General features: G+C 43.4%; 1 protein-coding gene across 9 annotated transcripts in view; it reads right to left on the bottom strand.

The window, feature by feature from the left end:
* The window catches only part of OTUD7A (OTU deubiquitinase 7A), a 313,215-nt gene that overhangs the window by 133,064 nt on the left and 161,517 nt on the right, over positions 1 to 18,634 (bottom strand). For all 9 annotated transcript variants that reach the window (XM_085017243.1, XM_021098709.2, XM_085017271.1 and 6 more), the window contains exon 3: positions 8,886 to 9,013. The gene's annotated coding sequence lies outside the window, so the exon portion shown is untranslated. The remainder of the gene's footprint in view (positions 1 to 8,885; positions 9,014 to 18,634) is intronic.

The following is an 18,634-nucleotide window of genomic DNA, read 5'->3' as shown; positions in this document are numbered from 1 at the left end:
TGAGAATTCCTTGAATTGTTGATATCCTGCTAAAACACCACTGGATCCTATTTTGAAACTCTTAGGAAGTGTCACAATCATTTATCTAACAACTCACAACTGCTACGCAGAGGATTTACAGCCTTATAAAGTTAGATGTTAACCTGCAGAAATTGATTACTTATTATGATTTTTATTGACCCCAGTCAAAAAGTTAGCCCCAGATAGGGTTTTTTTTTTGTTTTTTGTTTTGCTCTATAGAGAGTTGGCATAACTTAAGCATCTTATTTCTGAATTTCTTTGTTAACTGACTTTATAAATCCCAGTGATTCAAATGCTCTTGGAGCCACACTATTTGTCTTCTTGCTGGTTCCCTTCTCGATGAGTTAAATAAAGCTTTGGTACATGCTAACAAATAATTCTGTCTGAGAATTGGGTTCTGCCTGCTCTAGAAATGCCACCATGTACAGAGGGAATTCAGCAAAGTGCTGACAACACTCCCAATAGGAACTGCTTTCCTGGCATGACTGCAAATGCTGACCCAGATGAACACATTTGTGGTGGCACAATGTCCACGTGCATGGAAGGCCCCCCTCATCACAGGAGATTCAAGAACAGGTCCCAGCCAGGCCAGCCTATGGAGAACTGATGTTCATCCTGCTTCCCCATGGACTGTGCTTCTTTTCCATGGCTGGGCACTGGGGCTTTGAGGAGGAGGCCCCAAAGCGGAATCCTGGTCATTAGGGTTTCCTGACTGGTGATGCCACTGAACCCACACTGAGGGACACATTCTGCTACAACTCTACAGAGAAAGCCACACACAGAAATGGCACCCCTGAAGGGGCAGCAAACATGGAGGGAAAGTCAACATGTTGACTCCAGCAAAGAAAGATTCAGAGAGTGATACTCTGAAGGCATCAAGGCAAAGTGGGAGACTCTTGGTCCACACAGGTTCTTGGAAGGTCACATGGAAACAAAAGGCACAACTGCATTCTGGAAGAGTCCACAGTTCTAGAGAAGCTGTTGGGGTGGGGACAGTGGGGGTCACACAGGAGAGCACAGAAGGGTGCATGAGCACAGATGGTGGTGATGGGGGGACGGATCTAGGCCTGGGTGGGTGGGGAGAGCCTGGAGCAGTGGCTCTTAATCTGAGTCCACTGAGCATAGAAAGCTTTTTAACAATGAACTTTCAAATTCTCAAATGCTATATAGAATCTGTCTTAAAATTGTGGGGAATATGCCTGTCCTGCAGGTTCCTCTTTGCTATGCCCTACACCGTCCTAGAGAGATGTCCAGAGCTACACAAAGGAACAGCTCGTGGGGCCACATACCAGGCCTCCCTGGAAGTCTCTCCAACAACCATCTCATTTAGAAATATTATATATGTACTATGCTTCTAATGTATGTACTATATTATATATATACACTATGCTTCTAATTACAGTATTTTATTTTGATAACAAACTATAAATAATAATAACTCAAGCCACAAGAAATGTTTAATCACATGTATGTGAATATATACACACATATATTACAAACACACATATGCAAAGGAATATCACAGAATAATCAGTAACTGACTTTCAAGCATAAACTTATGATAAAATGAAACAGAAATACAAATTCTGGAGTTCCCTGGTGGCTCAGTGGGTTAAAGATCTGGTATTGTCACTATTGTGGCGAGGGCTGGATCCTTGTGGGTGTGGCCAGAGGAAAAAAAACACAAATTAAAGGTTTAAACGTTCAAAGCGAAGGAAGAATCCTGCCATGTATTCTGCAGGGATGAAGGTATTTACTTTCCGCTGAGTATATTTTTAAAATGTGATTTAAGTGTGCTATTTTTAAATACCATTATTTATAATATGCTAGAAATGACATCTTGGGCTCTATTTAAGTTTGTGATGTAAAATGTTAGATGTGCAGCCAGGAGCACGAGATTTCAGGACTAGCAGAGAGAGTGTGTGGGGCACATGGGCGCTGTCTGTGTGCATCAGAAAAAAGGCCAGCTGGTCCCCTGGGCCCAGGGGACCAGCTTCCAGTGGGGATGGAAAGGCCAGGAAAAGGGCTAAAAGGTGAGAGAAGAGGCTAAGGTGGGGCTGGAGGGAAGGCGTGGCCAGTAGCACGTGGTCTGGTCTCAAAGACCCCACTTAGTCCTCAGTGAAGGACCCTCAAAGGCACAATGAGCTCTAAATTCTGGGTATGTGAAAGCCTTGAAAAGCAAAGTGAAGACACCCAACCACGGCTTCCCAGCCCTGCCCCCAGCACAGCCCACCCACCACAGAATGATGTCATCCCTCAGTTCAGGGCAAAAAAGTGATTTGTGGAGTTCCCAACCTCGCTCAGCAGAAACGAATCTGACTAGTATCCATGAGGACCCAGGTTCAATCCCCGGCCTCGCTCAGTGGGTTAAGGATCCGGTGCATTGCTGTGAGCTGTGGTTAGGTCACAGATGCAGCTCAGATCTGGTGTGGCTGTGGCTGTGGTGTAGCCTGGCAGCTACAGTTCTGATTCAACGCCTAGCCTGGGAACCTCCATATGCCGTGGGTGCAGCCCTGAAAAAGACAAAAAAAAAAAAGCAATTTGCAGCTGGCGGGCACCAGCGGGAAGGAGGCTGACAGTCACTGAGTACCCGCTGGGAGTCACTGACCCCTCTAGACCCTCACACTGTGATCACTATAATTATCACCAAGATCCCTTGCATTCTTAGTGGGCGCCTGGTCCTGGGGATTTCTCACTTATTATCCCACTTGGTCCTTACCCGAGCCCGAGGAGATGGGCACACCCACCACCCCCACCCCACTCAGAGGCTGGAAATTGAAGCCGCAGGTCCAGCCAGCACAGTCCCAGCACAGGGACCCTCAGCTCCATCCTCCCCTGAGGAAGCTGGGGATGAGCGTCTCCCCAAAGGCGCTGAGATGGGTACTCATCCAGCTCTATCCATGGCTTCCTTTGCTCAGGATGGATGGGTGGATTTAAAGGCATTAACATTTAAAATAGTTCAAAGAAACAGGACTAGGATGGCACTGGGACAGACAGCCTCACATGGGCCCCTCAGGGATTAGGCATTTGCCCTGCCAAGGCCAGTTTCTGCCCTGACAGTTGTGACTATAAACCCCTGAGGCTCAAGGAAGGGGCTTCTCTGTGGGATCCCAGGTGCTTGACGCTGTAAGACTCATGGATAGAAGGGTGAGGGTGGAGGATACCTTCAAATGAAACTCAAGTCATCTCCTCTGTGTTTCTGTTGTCAACTTAAAAAATAAACACAACCTAAAAGTTGAGAGTTAAGTTTTGTTTGGGGCAAAATGAGAACTATAGCCCAGGAGACGGTATTACAGATAGCTCTGAAATACTTCTCCAAAGAAGCAGAGGGAAAGGTCAGTCAGTATACATGTGATTTTGGTGAAGGGGAGGTACATGCAACCAAGCACGCATTTTGCAGCAGATTGCTGCTAGTCTCGTGAAGATTACTGCTAGTCATAAGGAGCAGATGTCGCCATGGATTTTTTTTTTGGGGGGTTTTACCTTTTATTTTTTTCTACGGTACAGCAGGGTGACTCAGTTACACATACATGTATACATTCTTTTTCCTCATATTATCATGCTCCATCATAAGTGACTAGATATAGTTCCCAGTGCTACACAGCAGGATCTCATTGCTAATACATTCTAAAGGCAATAGTCTGCATCTATTAATCCCAAACTCCCAATCCATCCCACTCCCTCCCCCTTCCCCTTGGCAACCACAAGTATATTCTCCAAGTCCATGATTTTCTTTTCTGTGGAAAGGTTCCTTTATGCCGTATATTAGATTCCAGATATAAGTGATATCATATGGTATTTGTCTTTCTCTTTCTGACTTACTTCACTCAGTATGAGAGTCTTTAGTTCCATTCATATTTCTGCAAATGGCATTATTTTGTTCTTTTTATGGCTGAGTAGTATTCCACTGTGTCTATATATCACATTTTCCTAATCCAATCATCTGTCAATGGACATGTGGGTTGATTACATGTCTTGGCTATTATGAATAGTGCTGCAATGCACAAATTTATATGGAGTGACAAAAGACCCAGAATTGCCAAAGCAATACTGAGGAACAAAAACCAAGCAGGAGGCATAACTCTCCCAGACTTCAGGAAATATTACAAGGCCACAGTCATTAAGACAGTGTGGTACTGGTACCAAAACAGACAGACAGGCCAATGGAACATAATAGAGAACCCAGAAATAAACCCAGACACCTATGGTCAACTAATCTTTGACAAAGGAAGCAAGAACATAAAATGGGAAAAAGACAGTATTTTAAGCAAGTATTGCTGGGAAACCTGGACAGCTGCATGCAAAGCAATGAAACTAGAATACATCTTCACACCATGCACAAAAATAAACTCAAAATGGCTTAAAGACTTAAATATAAGACAAGACTCCAACAATCTCCTGGAAGAGAACATAGGCAAAACATTCTCTGACATCAACCTTATGAATATTTTCTCAGGTCAGTCTCCCAAAGCAACAGAAATAAGAGCAAAAATAAACCAATAGGACCTAATCAAACTGAAAAGCTTTTGCACAGCAAAGGAAACCAAAAAGAAAACAAAAAGACAACTTACAGAATGGGAGAAAATAGTTTCAAATGATGCAACTGACAAGGGCTTAATCTCTAAAATATACAAACAACTTATACAACTCAATAGCAAAAATGCCAACAGCCCAAGTGAAAAACAGGCAAAAGACCTGAATAGACATTTCTCCAAGGAAGATGGCCAACAAGCACATGAAAAAATGCTCAACATCCCTGATTATTAAAGAAATTCAAGTCAAAACTACCACGAGATACAATCTCACATCAGTAAGAATGGCCATCATTAATAAGTCCACAAATAACAAATGCTGGAGGGGTTGTGGAGAAATGGGAACTCCTCTGCACTGCTGGTGGGAATGTAAGCTGGTCCAACCACTATGGAGAACAGTATGGAGGTACCTTAGAAATCTATACATAGAACTTCCATATGACCCAGCAATCCCACTCTTGGGCATACATCCAGATAACACTTTCCTTAAAAACGGCCATGAAGAATTTTAGTGCTTTTTCTAGCTATGAGGAGATGCAAAAATTGGGCTTGTAAAATCTTCTCCTGAAATATCTAACTATTTGAAGACCTGTTCTTCTAGTTTTTCCAGAGCACAGAGTACCTCACTCTTGATCTCCACCCCGAGCTCCTTTTGCGGGTGTTGAGGGTCAGCAGCTGCAATGGCTCATGATTCAATCCTTGCACAGGCAGATTCCAAGTGTCAATCTTTAGTTCACACTGCGAAAGCAGAGGTTTGATTTTCAGCTGTGCTCCAGCTGTCCCATAAGGGCCTGTACCACAGTCTCTTCCCCATCAAGGGGACATGAGACAGGCAAGGATCCCTGGCTTGTACAGGTTAAGAAGCAGGAAAATGGAAGGAGGAGGTGATGACACTTGAGGGAAGCTTTGGGCTGGGCCTACAGCCCATGCAGAGGTTTCATTTCTGGGTCTACAGGGCCCAGCCTTTGCCCTGGCTAACACAGGCCAGCTGGGCTGGTGTCACCCCAGAAAGCAGAATAGGTGGCTCTACAGAGCCATTCTTCAAGCTTGGCTTGGCAAGCAGGAAGCAGGCCAAGCACAGCACACACACTGGTCCAGCCATTGTTGATCACACCAGCCCTCATCTGCTTTGAAGAATTGTGAGGAAGAAAACAAGACAAGTAAAATGTTCAGAGCAAGTGCTTTTAAAATGCTCTAGCTGGGACTTCCTGCTGTGGCATAATGGAAACAGCAGTGTCTCTGCAGTGCTGGGATGCAGGTTGGATTCCCTGTCAGGCACAGTGAGTTAAAGTATCTGGCATTGCTGTAGCTGCAGCATAGGAGTGTAGGTTGCAACTATGGTTCAGATCTGATCCTTGGCCTGGGAATTCCATATGCTGCAGGGTGGCCAAAAACAAAAACAAAAACAAAAACAAAAACAAAAAACAAAAAAAAAAAGAAAGAGAGAGAGAAAGAAAGAAAGACTCCGTAAGTGTGCTCCAAGGGCACTCTTTCCCCAGCTTAAGACTCATTTAATCCATATCCATGTGCAGCTTGCAAACTCGTGTGTATATTCACAAGCTTGGTAAAATTCCCAAAACATACTCAAGGAAGATTCCATGGCCAGAGAGTGCAAATAAAACCATAGGGACTGAATCTAAACAGAAAAAAATCTAATAACCTTCAAACAAGAAGTCCAATTGGTTACTTGTGACCAAAAGGCAAATGGACAGCAGGCTGGGGAGACCCAAGCCTGGGGAGGAGAGGAGGGGAGTGTGACAGAGAGCACTGGAACAGCGGAGGCCACCTCATCAGGGCATGGTTCACTGATGGATGCCTCCTGCCATGCTGAGTTTGAATCTCTAAGCAACCTTCTAACCACAGGGACTTAGAACTGTGCCCGCTCAGGCCAGGGGCAACCTCTGCCCTGTCACTCAGGTTTATCAGCCTTTTTTGCCAAGGGTCTGAATCAGCTTTCATGGCTTACAAATGACTTCAGGGCTGGAGCAGCATCCAGTGGCGCTCAGCATCCCCCTGCCTCTGTACGAATACCTAGTGAGCCCCACTGGACACCCCTTACAGGAGCTGCTCCTGTGTCCCAATGTGAAGGACAAGGCACTGAGGTTTGTGAGGTGGAGCCTTTGCTCAAGGTCATCTGGTCAGTGTGTGACAGAGACAAGAGGCACATCTAGATGGTCTGATTTTAGAATCCTTCTCTTGACTACCCAGATATTCTCTCATGTAATATCTCACAACTGTGGGAAAAGAGAAAAATGAAGGACTAGGGGACAGGGAAGAAAATATGATGTGCTGATTGACTAATTAGTGAAAAATTATAATACAACCAGCAATGGATGCTAAAGCCATTAGGTAAAAAAATTGTCTCAAAATTGTCTAGGAAAGGAGTTCCCGTTGATAGCGGGTTATAAACCCAACTAACATCCTTGAGGATGTGGGTTAAATCCCTGGCCTCACTCAATGGGTTAAGGATCTGGCGTTCCTGCAAGCTGAGGTGTGGATCGCAGGTGCAGCTAGGATCTGGCGTTGCTGTGGCTGTGGTGTAGGCTGGCAGCTGCAGTTCCAATTGGACCCCTAGTCTGGGAACTTCCATGTGTTACAGGTACGGTCCCCCCCCCCAAAAAAAAGAAAATAAAAGTTGTCTGGGATAGAGAGTATTCCTGTGGTCTCTAAGCTCACTCCACTGATTACTTATTAATTACAAAGAATAAAAAAGGTAATATTATAAAGGAGGGCTCTGCATTAATTACCTTAGTTGAACTTATCACTACTAATACCAGGTCACAATGATGTGGTGGGCCCACTGATATGGGGCAAATACATAAGATGTTTACCTGGGTCTAAGTATGAGGGATCAGTCAGACAAATCCAGACTTTGAGATACTGTACAAAACAAACAGCCTAGCTTCTTAAAAAAAAAAAAAAAATCAACATCACCAAAGACATAGACAGAAGCAGAGTTTTGTTTTCGGTTTAAGGAGACACAACCAGATTTAGGGCCTAATACTTAATTAAATGCTAGATAAAGGAAAACAGCTATAAAGAGTATTTGGGGGGAGGTCCCCCTGTGGTGCAACAGGATCAGTGGTGTCTCCACAGCACTGGAACGCACATTTGATTTCTGGCCCAGCACAGTGGGTTAAAGATCTGGTGTTGTCACAACTGTGGCTCCAATCTGATCCCTGGCCAGGAACTCTATGTGCCACAGGACAGCCAAAGAAGAAAAAAAATATTTTGGGGACAACCAGGGTTATCTGAGTTGGGACTATGTATTGAAAAGCACTATGATTGTTGAATTACACATTATTATAGTGAAGACAGCTTATGAACTTAGGAGATGAATGCAAAGTATGCCATGATGCCTGCAACTTAATTTAAAATGATTCAGAGAAAAAAAACTGTACACACACAATCCATAACATACACAAGTCCATATTTACAATCTCCCCAAATGTCCGTAGCTGTATGTGTGTGTGTTTAGGCAAACAGCTAGTAAATCTGATTGAAGAATATATGTGTTCACTGCATTATTTTTCCCTTTTTCTATAAATTTGAAGTTTATCAAAATGAAGAGTAGGCAAAACAGTAAATGAAGATATTTGTAGGAAGAGTTATTTGGCAAAAGAATTGCTAGGCTCTGATATCAACTAGATAAAAACTGTATTTTGGGACAAGAACTAAGAGGGACATTAGAAATAAAAGCAAGTATTATGTTAAGATGAGACTTTCTACTTTTGTTTAAATTCCTCTTGTAATACTTAAAAAAATCAATCATGAAAGCTACAGATGGCAGGGTTGCTTAACAAATTTTGCACTCCTGTAAATCAAATCACCTGTTGGTCATTCACTATAGCCCACATTGCTTTTAAGGCTACTGTCTACTATTCTATTTCCTTTCTTCTTCTTTTTTTTAATGGCCACACCCACTGCATATGGAAGTTCCTGGGCCAGGGATTGAATCAGAAGTCAGAGCCACAGCTGGAACCAATGCTGCAGCTGTGGCAATGCCAGATCCTTAACCCACTGTGCCTGGCTAGGGATTGAACGCAAACCTCTGCAGCGACCTGAGCCACTGCAGTTGGCTTCTTAACCTACTGTGCCACGGTGGGAACTCCAATGCTTAATACTCTAAACACAAATCTTAATACACATGAAATTCATTTCATAATTTCCTCTCACTGAACTTGAGTGGATAAATTAACACTCCATTCCTCCCTGGCTTTAAACCCAATTTTCAGGTCATCTGTCCCCAGGACCCTCACAAGCTCTGTTGCTCAAGTTGTTCACTACGCTTGTCCCTGCAGCATGGTCAGGACCCATGAACATGGGACTTACTTTTCAGACACCGCGACTCTCTGGAGGTGGGTGGCAGTCAGGCACCGGGGGCAACACTGCACCGTCCCTGCTGGAAATGGCCCATTGTTGCTCCAGTGGATGGCCTGAGACCACAACCCCTGAGAACTCTGGAAAAGACAAGAATAAAAGAGAATATTTGCATTTCATTAAAAGTGAGAATTTAAAATATAAATTTTAAGTATTTTTTTATATTTAAAATTTCAAATATTTCAAATTTTAAAATTATTTTAAATATCTGGTATAAACTTGAAATGGTCTTGAAAGGGAATCCTACACCTCTGAATCGCCCTTCTTCACCTACCGTCCCACCTTTTAATTTTAATTTTTTTATCACTGCCCCTGAAGAATATGGAAGTTCCCAGGGCAGGGATTGAATCCAAGTCCCAGGTTTGACCTACACCACAGCAGCAGCAACACTACATCCTTTAACCCACTGCACTGGGTCAGGGATCAAACAACCTGAACCACTGTAGACAAATTCTTAACCCACTGTGCCACAGAGGGAATTCTGCACCCTTTAATTTTTAAATAAATGCAGCCATTGGGAAGTAGGTCAGGATAAATGGGAAAGTCTCCCTGATAGGTGTTGAGTCAGAGAAATTACTGTGGGGTCAGAGTCACATGAGAAGTTCATAGGCTATGGATGCTCCAGGAGAGGTACATAGAGGGGCTCACAGACAGAATCACAACTTGTGACATCCCATGAGAATTTCAGGTGGCCCAGTCCATGAGGAATCTCAAAATTAGGAGGTTGTTCATGATCAGGGAATCGGACAATGACCACACCTTGTTCCTGGTGGGGTGCACCATGCTCCATTGTGGTGTCAGAGTATCATCAACAGCATCCTGAATCTAGAGGGTCCCCGTGGACCACACCTCAGTCCAGGCGAGGGCAAGGTGCTCGCCAGTGGTGGGGACAAATGTTAGAACTGCATCTTGACTCCTGAGATCCACTTGCTTATCAGCAATGTGGAGTGTTCTCGTGGGCATCAGAACCAGGATATCATAAGCAAGGAGGACTTTGGCGGCACAGGTGAGGGAAGAAGCTGGGTTACATCTGTGTACCTTAAACAGACTATACCACATGGGATAGGAAACCCTCTTTCCTACATGTTAACGCCTAGGTTCTGGGAGAAGTCTGAGGGTCTCTCCTGCATCTAGGGAATGCCCCTGTTGGGTGGTGTACCCAGAGCCTGGGCATGGCCTGTCCTGTCCCTGCAGGTCCTGAGCAACTAGGGGCTCCAGACCCCTAGCTGGTTTCCTCTTTGACATCTTCCACCCACATGGATAAATCACACATCTTCATAAGCTTGACTGAATTCTTAAATAGAAATGGGAAGACACAAAATGCGAAAGAATAGGAATCAGAAGTCAAAACAATCTTGATAAAGAAAAATAAGAGTTCCCTGATGGTCCAACAGTTAAAGGATCCAGTGTTGGCACTGCTGTGGCTTGGGTCACTGCTGTGGCAAGCGTTCAATCCCTGGTCCAGGAATATATGCATGCCATGAGCATGGCAGAAGAAAAAGAAAAGAAGGAGAGGAGGAGGAGGAGGAGGAGAAGAAGAACAACAACAACAACAACATTGGAGGCCTTGAATTTCCTGATTCTGAAACTCACTACAAAGCTATAGTTATCAAAATAAAACAATGTGGTATCAGCATAAAGACACACATATAGGCAGACCAGTGTGATAAAATAGAGTCCAGAATTAAACCCTTACATACGTGGTCAAGTAATTTTTTACAAGACCTATGGTGTCAAGACCATTCGACTGGGATAGGACAGTCTTTTCAAGTAACAATGTTGGGAAAACTGGATATTCACACACAAAGAATGAAGTTGGGCCCTTATATTACACCATATACAAAAATTATCTCAGTATGGATCAAAGGGCTAAAAGCAAAAAACTTTTATAAGAAAACAGAGAAAAATCTTGGCAACATTGGATTTGGCAATGATTTCTTGGGTAGGACACCAAAAGCAACAACAAAAAAGTTGGACGTCATAAAAATTAAAAACTTCTGTGCACCAAATAATACCATCTACAGAGTAAAAAGGCAACCCGTGGAATGGGAGAAAATATTTGCAAATCATATACATCTGATAATCCATTAATATCAAGAATACGTAAACAACTCCTACAACTCAATAGAAAACCCAAAGAACCCAATGCAAAAAAAGGGTTAATAATTTGAAGAGACATTTCTCCAAAGATATACAAGTGGATAATAAGCATATGAAAAGATACTCAACACCAGTAATCACTAGAGAAATGCAAACCAAAGCTGCAATGAGATACTGCTGCATAGCCATTCCTAAGGCTATAATAAAAAAACTTTAAAAATCCAGAAAATCACAAGCATTGGTGAGGACAAAGGGAAACTGGAACCGTTTTCCATTGCTGGTAAGAATGTAAAATGGGACAGTCTCTTTAGAAAACAACATAGTGGTTCCTTCAAAAATTAAACATAGAATTACTATATGATACAGCAATTTTAGTTCTGGGTATATCTGTTCAACCAGGGACTTGAGATATTTGTACAGCCTTGTTGGTAGAAGAATTATTCACAATGGCCAAAAGGTGGAAGTGACTCAAGCGTCCATCAATGAATGGATAGATAAATAAGTTATCCATACAATGATACGTCTTAAGAAGGGAATTCTGACATATGTTACAACATGGATGAGCCCTGAGGACATTATAAGTAAGACAGTAATAAAAGAACATGTATTGTATGATTCTCCTTATATGAAGGATCTAGAGCAGTCAAATTCTTAGGGGCAGAATAGCAGGTGCCAGGGGCTGGGAGACAGGGAACTAAGAGTAGGATTTAATGGGTACTGAGTTTCAACTGGGGAAGATGAAAAGTTCTAGAGGTGGATGGTGGCAATGTTTATACAACCCTGTGAAGGTACTTAATACACTGCATGTACACTTAAAAATGGTCAAAATGATACATTTTATGTTATGTATATTTTCCCACAATAAAATATTTTCCAAATAATCATCACACAAAGGAATGAGAATCAAATTGAAGCCTTTTCCATTGGATACAGAATTCAAAGAGCATTCAAAGACATTCAAAGACAGGGGTTGAGGGGAGTTCTGGAACCTATGAAGAGCCAAACTATCTTTCAAGAAAAACAGTGATGTACGTTTGTGACACAGAGGCTCAGAAAATTCACTGTCCACAGACTCTTGAAAACAGGGAAAATACTTGAATAAAAAGAGAAATAAATCCAACATGAAAAGGTGAGATACAAGAAGCAACATTAAAAGAAGTGGTAACATAGTATTTATTTGGATTATTAATCAACCATTTTTTAAAAACTAAAGTTTAAAAATGAAAGGACAAAATCAATTATCTTAGCCTAAGATTAAAAATGGAAATTTTATAGTAATACTGACAGCCAACAAAATAAAATTCAATGTATAAAAGCTAGTTTGACCTTATAAACGCACTATATTATAAATTTATTTAATTAATTTATTTTAGGGTAGCACCTGTGGCATACAGAAGTTCCCAGGCTAGGGGTAAAATTTGAGCTGTGGCTGCTGGCCTATGCCACAGCCACAGCAACATGGGATCCAAGGCACTGAGCAAGGCCAGGGATCGAGTCTGCATCCTCATGTATACTAGTAGGATTCATTTCTGCTACACCACAATGGGAACTCCTACGTTATAAATTTAAAAGAAAACTCAGAAGACAATCTCAAAAGATACACACTGATATAATTCAGCATCCATTCATGATGAAAGAAAATATCTCTTGGAAGAGCAGGAATAGGAAGGAAGATCTTTAACCTGATACAGGATATCTTTTCAAAAATTACAATATCACACTGATTGGTGAAATGCTGAATAATGCTGACTGTCTTTCCTTTAAGATAAGAAATCATATAAGGTCACACTACCACCATTGATATCCAGCAAACTCCTGATGATCTTGGCCAGTGCAATAAGGAAACATTAATATGTTAATTAATTAAAATAAAAGGTCTTAGAAGTTTAAAAGGAAGGAAAAACCTGTCCTTATTTGTGGATAATATGACTTTATATGTAGAAAATAAACTTACAGATAAACTACCAGAATAAATAAAATGCTTTCATATGCAGAATTAACATACAAAATCTACTCATTGTCTAAGCTAGAAAAACTTAGAAAGGCAAACAAAAGATGTCATTTACAATAGCATCATAGAAGGTTTGCAGGAATGGATGCAATGAAAAATGTACAGAAGCCTCCCAGAGATGAAGTAGGTCTGAAGAAGCAGAGACAATAAATTAGGATACATTATACCTTTATTGGTTCAATATAACTGCATTCAGTATCTTAAAGGGTATGTGGAAGTAAAGTGCACGTGTGTGTGTGTGTGTGCATGCGTGTGTAACTTGCAAATTTATTCCAAAATTTGTTGAGAAGCACAAAGTTCAACACACATTGAAGAAAAAGAGCGAGGTGAAGGATAGGTCCTACAGGGGAAACAGACTATCACATAAAGACATGAGTTCAGACAGTATGTCAGTGGTACAGGGATAGACACATAGAGAAGGAGACCAGAATAGAAAACCTAAAAAGGATCACATATATATGGACATTTGATATATGACAGATGATTTTACAGATTAGTTGGAGAAGAACAGACTTCCCTCTATATCATGCTAAGACAAGGATTATGCAAATCAGAATAATGAAATTGGACCCCCACCATACCAAAAATAAATTCCCAAGTTAAGGCTAAATTCTGTAAGTTCTAGAAGAGAATGCAGGAAATACTGTATGACTTTGAGGTGAAGAAGAATTTCTTTCTTTTTTTTTTTTTTTGTCTTTTTGCCATTTCTTGGGCCGCTCCAGCGGCATATGGAGGTTCCCAGGCTAGGGGTCGAATCAGAGCTGTAGCCACCAGCCTACGCCAGAGCCACAGCAATGCGGGATCCGAGCCATGTCTGCAACCTACACCACAGCTCACGGCAACGCCGGATCGTTAACCCAATGAGCAAGGCCAGGGATCGAACCGCAACCTCATGGTTCCTAGTCGGGAACTCCAGAATTTCTTAAACAAGATGAAATCATTTCCTTTATGGTGTTCATAAAGGAAATGATCGATAAATATAGATAAAATAAATGCTAAACTGCTTCACATTAAAAGTATTAAAACTATTTAATAAAGTGAGTAAACAAACCATGCTGTGAGAAGATATTTACCAAACATTTAACAGATTAAGCAATGGTACTCAGATTATTTAAAGCATTCCTAAGATTTACTCTAAGAAAAAGACAAACAATACAGTGAAAAAATGGGCCAGTGAAATAAGTGGAAATTTTGCAGAAACGGAACAAAAAAACTGATAGACATAGAAAAAAAGACTTTGGAGTTCTCTAGTGGCCTAGCAGTTAAGGATCTAGCATTATCACTGTTGTGGCATGGGTTCAATCCCTGGCCTAGGAACTTTCACATGCTGTGGCTAACAGCCAAAAACAAAACAAAAATCAAAACCAAAACGATGACAATTTAATTTCTGTGAAAAATCAATGAAAAATAAGACCATGAAGAGATAATAGCTTATACCTCCCAGACTGGCTAAAACATTTTAAATGAACAATGCCATGTATGGATAAGAATATGGAAAAAATGGAACTTTCTTGTGGTGTTAGACAAGGTCAAATGTGCTGTAACTGCTTGGGAAAACTGCATGTCCTGACCTAGCAAAGAGGAAGTGCACTTGCATGCCAGTGACTGTACCACTTTCTTTGGTCCTCACACAGGTGCAGCAGTGGTGGGGGTGGGGGGCAGGCACCAGCCCCTAAGAACACTGAAACCACTCCATGCTCATCAACTGCAGAACGGTTTCCCAGTTTCAGGAAAATGCGTGCACAATGGCTACATGGTTGGATGGATAAATCGCATTAAGGGCAAGAAGCAAGTCACAGCAGAATACACATACTCCACTTCTATAAAGTGCAATGTCCTGTGCAGAAGATGCTGAGGGGAGGGGTAGGGAAGCTTCATGAAGAGCAAGCCTTTGAGCCAGGAAGGGAGACCTCCCTCTCGGTGTTTTTTGGGGGGTTAAAAGAAATTCTGTGGAGTTCCCATTGCAGCTCAGTGGAAATAAATCTGCTAGTGTCCATGAGGACACAGGTTTGATTCCTGGCCTCGCTCAGTGGGTTAAGCACTGCAGTGAGCTGTGGTGTAGGTTGCAGATGCGGCTTGGATCCCAAGTTGCTGTGGCTGTGGCGTAGGCCAGCAGCTACAATTCCAATTTGACTCCTAGCCTGGGAACCTCCATATGCCATGGATGAGGCCTTAAAAAGACCAAAAAAAAAAAAAAAAAAAAAAGGCAAAGAAAGAAAAATTCTTTGATGCATTTAGCCTGGTACCTTGTGTGTAGTAGGTGGTCAGTAAATAGTAGCTACAGTGGAAAGTAGTATCATTATCACCTCTGCTAGGGTTTCCATGGCATCCACGAAGTGAATGATGAACCTGGTGGAGAAATAGACCCTGATGCTGAAAAATGGCTTAAAACTTACTGTATTGAAGTGTAGTTGATTTACAATGTTGTGTTAACTTCTGCTGTAAGCAAAGAGATTCAGTTATACATAGATATTCTTTTTCATATTCTTTTCCGTGATGGTTCATCACAGGATAATGAATGTAGTTTCCCATGCTCTACAGTAGGTCCTTGTTTTTTTCTGTCCTACAGATCAGACTTTGCATTCTTAATTCTGAAATATTCCCATGGGAGACTCTTTACCCCACCCACCTCGGCAGGCAGAGGCCCCTCCCTCTGCGTCTCCCTGTGCAGGGCACCGCACGCATGGGTATGTAGCCTCTTCCCTCAGACCACACAGACCATGCTGCATCCCACTCCTCCCTGGGTTTTGCTGTGTTTTTCCATCGGTTTTCCCTCTACCCACCCTAATGCACCTCTGCCTTGCACAAGTCAGAGTTCCTTCAAGCCTCTTCTCCTGCAAGAAATCTTAGCTCACCATTCAACCAGCAAACTTTCAATGAGCACTTACTTTGTACAGCAAAGTGATTCATATATATATATAATTTTTTATAGTTGATTTACAATGTTCCTTCAATTTCTGTTGTGTATATACAAATATATACATATGTGTGTGTGTATATATACATATATAAATATATACATATATGTGTATACAATTTTGTGTGTGTATATATAATTTTTCATTTTTTTTCACTATAGTTTATCACAGGATACTGAATATAGCTCCTTGTGCCATACAGTAGGACCTCCTTGTTTATCCATCCTACATATACTAGTTTGCATCTGTTAATCCCAAACTCCTAATCCTTCCCTCTCCTTCCCCCCCTCCCCCTTGGCAACCACAAGCTGGTTGGTTTTTGTCCTGAAGACCCCATGCCTTGAAGTAGGAGATCAGCTGGAGAGCAGAGCCTGCAGGGCACCTGCTCCTTGCTGAACCTCAGGGGCCAAGAGCAGAGAGAGGAGACACTGCACTTGGAACTAACACCCTGAGGGATTCCCAAAAGAAGGGGGCAGGGAAGGGGTACTTGCTGAGTGCCTATTCTGTGCACCTGGACTAGGTGTTCACACGTTCCCTCAGGTAATTCTCATGACTGCAGCTGAGGAAAGGGCTGAAGGAAGACCCAGAGCTGTCCTTACACTGTCTTGGAGGAAAACTCTCAGCAGCATGAACTACATCTGCAAAGTGAACTGCAGAAGGATGAGGTACAGCTTCAGTGTACAATGTAGGGGGTGGGACGGCAGGATGGGAATGTCTGCAGGGGGCTTTGAGAACTTGGGCAGCAATGCTGACCAGGGCCCAGTCCTAGCAAGTCACATGCAGGGCTTAACCCCGAGGTGGCATCAGCAGCAAGGGAAGGGAGCCCTTGTCTACTTCCCAGGGTCTGAAACCTCCATGCCTTTCTTCTAAGGCAGAATCCAAACCTTCCTAAGTGAGGCCCCCATGTCTGCACTGTGGCTGCTGGTTCACCCACCTGCACATCACATGTTCCTAGCACATTCCAGTATGGGAGCCACGTGCCAATGGGTAGAGGTAGGTGACCAAGAAGCTCTGAAAGAGGAGACCTCAAGAAGGGGCTAGCCGAGGAATTCCTGTGGTGGCACAGTGGTAACGAACCCAACTAGTATCCAGGAAGATGAGGGTTTGATTCCTGGCCTCACTCAGTGGGTTAAGGATCCAGCATTGCCATGAGCTGTGGTGTGGGTCATAGACTTGGCTTGGATCCCACATTGCTGTGGCTGTGGCTTACGCTGGCAGGTACAGCTCTGACTTGACCCCTAGCCTAGGAATTTCCCTATGCTGTGGGTATGGTCCTAAAAAGACAAAAAAGAAGCAGTAGCAGCTAGCAGAGCAGCTCAGCAGGGTGGTCCCAGCATGGCTGCTAGTCCAGGAGTGCCCACCACCTAGGAGACACAGGACACAAGGGAGCGATGGGGGGGTTGGGGGGGCAGCACCCTTTGGGGCCTGGAGGGGATGGGTGTCCCTGGGTGTCCAAATTGGGCGTCCAAGTTGGGCTGGGCCAAGTTGGAAGGCCTGGGGCCAAGCTGCAGTCTTAAGAGCCAAGGCATCAGGGGTGGAGGAGAGAAGAAAAGGAGGGAGGGGCTGTCTGTCTAGTCTCCCGGTGAAAGGTGGGGGAGAGGCTGGGGTTCCATCACAGGTCACGGGGCTTGGGCAGACTGCTCACTCCTCTTCTGGGGAAATGTAATTTCTAAGATTGTGTTGATGTTTCTCCAGAGGAAGAGGGTGCAGCCCTTCCACACCTCCCCACCCCACTGCTGACCCCGCTCTCAGCTCCAAAATGGGTGATGCCTTTTCTTTTAGCTGTTTTCCTGTACTTGCTTTAAATTACCTAAGCACACTCAACATGTGATCTTCACACTGACCCTGGAGCCCACTGGTAGGTCACCATGACACCAGGACTTCAGAGGGGACCCTTTCCATCTGCCTTGCCTGTTTCCCAAGACAGCTCCCCCTCATCCTTTGGGTTTAATGCTGCTCCCTCCTCAGAGAGGCCTCCCATGGCTATACTTTATAAAGGATGCTCCCCAACCTTTATTCTCAATTACTTACCCGCTTTATTTTCTGGGGATAATCTACAATCACCCTGTTTATCCATTTACTTGTACATGGTTCAGTGAATATCATTAGGATGGGTGTCCTCTGTGGCTGTGACCAGGTCAACACATGGGGACACTGCATGGAGGCCACAGTGCCTAGGGCTCCATCTAGGATATTAGGCCACTTTCCTGGTGGGCTCTGCCATAGAGATCGTGCGGCCCAACATCCCTCATTAGACTGTGGGGTCGGGGATGAATGCACTTGTGAAGAGGCAAGCAATGTTCATAACACATCACAACATCACCAGATGGGCTGCACTCTGGCTATAGCAGTGTCTACATCTGGGGCTGTCGAGGTAAATTAGGGTCCACATGGCACTAACCGAGTCATGGGCTACGCCAGATCAGGGTCAGAAGAGCCTGGGAGTTGGGTTAGGCGGAGGGCCCAGGCTTGAGAAGGCAGGGCTGGTCTCTCCTCTTTCAGTGGAAGAGAAAGTCCACACGCAGGAAAAGACTCTGACTCATTATCTCCCATATCAGTGCGTGGCAGGGAGGCAGGTGGCCCGGGGGAACATGAGCTGTCAGGCAGGGACCCTGACTTGGAGACAGGAGGGCCAGTGGCAAAGCCTGGCAGCAGCCCTGACTCCTCTCAAG

This window comes from Sus scrofa, chromosome 1 (genome assembly GCF_054392235.1).
Source record: "Sus scrofa isolate SSC_HxYL_T2T_F1_AM1 chromosome 1, Sscrofa_HxYL_maternal_Yorkshire_Landrace_v2.0, whole genome shotgun sequence".
NCBI lineage: Eukaryota > Metazoa > Chordata > Mammalia > Artiodactyla > Suidae > Sus > Sus scrofa.
The sequence above is the reverse complement of the archived record's forward strand: the minus strand, read 5'-3'. Positions and strand labels throughout refer to the sequence as shown.